The sequence below is a fragment of the Arachis ipaensis genome, chromosome B08 (assembly GCF_000816755.2).
Source record: "Arachis ipaensis cultivar K30076 chromosome B08, Araip1.1, whole genome shotgun sequence".
NCBI lineage: Eukaryota > Viridiplantae > Streptophyta > Magnoliopsida > Fabales > Fabaceae > Arachis > Arachis ipaensis.
The window spans coordinates 125,762,379-125,764,730 of record NC_029792.2 but is presented as its reverse complement, the minus strand read 5'-3'; the positions used below and the strand labels follow the sequence as shown (position 1 = coordinate 125,764,730).

Here is a 2,352-nt window from a genome sequence, read left to right as displayed (position 1 = left end):
GTAGCACCAGCCACTGTTTTTTAATTTTATTGGATCTTCACGCTACTCTTGTTTTTTTTTTTTCCTATTTCATTAAAATATTTTTTCTCCTTTCTTTATGGATTTTAAAACATAGACAGTTCTCCTCCTATATTCTTTACGCCCAACAATCTGGCCGAAATTTCATTAAGCCCGCGAAATCCATGCCCAAAAAATTTTATCCCTAACATTTCATTAATAATATCACATTAGCAAATAATGAGTAAATCTCAAAATAGTCCTTCAGATTGAGCTCATGCACCAATGTTACCTCTGACTTTTAAAATGCTCTAATTGCACCTTTTAGATTGAGCTCCGTGCGAAATCCTGGTCCTTCTACCCATTTTCGGCGTGACTCAGCAGCCGGAGCGCTGAACTAGCGGTTTGTGGTCCACGTAGGCAGCCTTAAACGACGCCGTTTTGCCTGGAGGTAGCCCTAAACATTGTTTTCAACATCTGGCCTTTCCACAGCCTAGAGTAAGTTCCAACTCATCCACTCCCACCTCATGTATCCTCTCACCCTCCCATGGCTTCACTCTACCATTCTCAAAGTCAAAATCCGATGGTCTTCCTCTCTCTGCAGCCTGGCCCCATTGCATGCCTTCATTTATATCCATGGAACTCTGGGGAGTGATCTGCTGCATTGCTGGTTTTCCAAGGTTAAAGGTAGGCGATGGAGGAGCAGCCGAGGCAGTCGTTGTCTGAAAACTAACCCAGCGACCGGAGTCCACAGTGGAAGCATCAGATTCATCACACTCAGGAATGGTGAAAGTAGCCAATTGGTGGTGGCAGGAGGGGCTGGATGGGGCGGATACCGTGAAGAGAGGATGGCGGAACGAATTAAGAGAGGAGACATTGGAGAGGGATTCGAAATCCGCCTTCCTTTTAGAACCCCTGGAGGTTGGGGAAGAAAGAAGAGGGGTAACATGGGCACTATTGGATATTCTAAGAGGAGGAAGGTTTGTGGGGATGGAGGTGATGTTATGAATGAATGGTAGGAGGAATGAAGAGGGGTTTTGAAGGTTGGGATCAATGCGAGAGGGGCTGGGGAATGATGAGGAAGTTGGGGAATGATGAGGAAGTTGGGCTAGCATGGTAGGAAGGAACAGGGCTTGGGAACGCTGATGACTGTGGGCTTGGCTGTAGTGAAGAACAACCACTCATGTTCGCTGGAGTTCCTCCAATCTCACCTTGCGGCCTCTTGCATCCCTGTCATCAAAACACAGATCTCAATCAAGATTTCTAGAGTGAAACTAACGGAACATAATCAATCATCTAGAACTATCACAATGACACCTGATCTCAGATTAACACTACAAAAGCTAGTTAGATCGCAAGCCTCCAAAATCAAATCAACTTTTTAGCAAGATTAGAAAGTGGATCAACAAAGCAAGCAAGAAAGAGCAAGTAGATATGAGAAGAAGAGAAGTAGAAGAAGAAACCTTGCGGTAGGTAGTACTGTCCTCTTCTTAACAAGCAATGGAAGTACCCTCGAGGCTGCCTACGTGGATCACAAACCGCTAGCTCAGCGCTCCGGCTGCTGAGTCACGCTGGAAATGGATGGAAGGACCAGGATTTTGCACGGAGCTCAATTTGAAGGGTGCAATTAGAGCATTTTAAAAGTCAGGGGTAACATTGGTGTACGGGCTCAATCTGAGAGACCATTTTGGGAATTTACTCAGCAAATAATCCTCCTACCCTCACAAGACCACTTCTAAACAAAGTTTCTGACCCACTGCTATTGCAATGGCACTTTTTTAAAGGATTGATTTTGCAGATTATCAATAGCGAACACGCATCTCTTGTTAGACTCACACACGTATGATCCAGAAGTATAGATATTTTGATATATCTATATCAGAGACTTTGCCATTCAGTAATTGCCTTGCGATTCTGTTTCCTTCCTCTTATGCTCTTAAAAAAGACCGTACGAGTAAATCCGTTTTTTTGTTCAAATGTGTGAGTAAATCCGTTTTTTTTTTTTTTCTGTTAGGTAGATTAGATAACCTCAATTTTAAAGGAGGAGGCGAAATGCCGTGTGAGTTAAGATTCATTAGCCGAATAAATCCGTTTAATCTACTACAAGTTAGTCCGTTTTTTTTTATGTCGCTTATTTTAATGAGCCTGCGTTTTTTAAATGCGTAAATAGGCCAGACCCAATTATTTATTACTGGCCACAGTGTTTCTGTGAAAGCTTCAAAAGGTTAGGCAAGTCCAAAAAACAAAACCCTTGAATAGGTGAGGGGAAAAAAATAATTAAATATAAAAAAAAAAAATTGCAAGAGCAGGAAAACCGGCTGTGATAGTGGTCCACAGTTGGATACTTGTATTAAA

General features: G+C 42.5%; 1 pseudogene; it reads right to left on the bottom strand.

Annotated features, from left to right (window-relative positions):
* The window catches only part of LOC107611711, a 2,600-nt pseudogene continuing 427 nt past the window's right edge, over window positions 180-2,352 (bottom strand).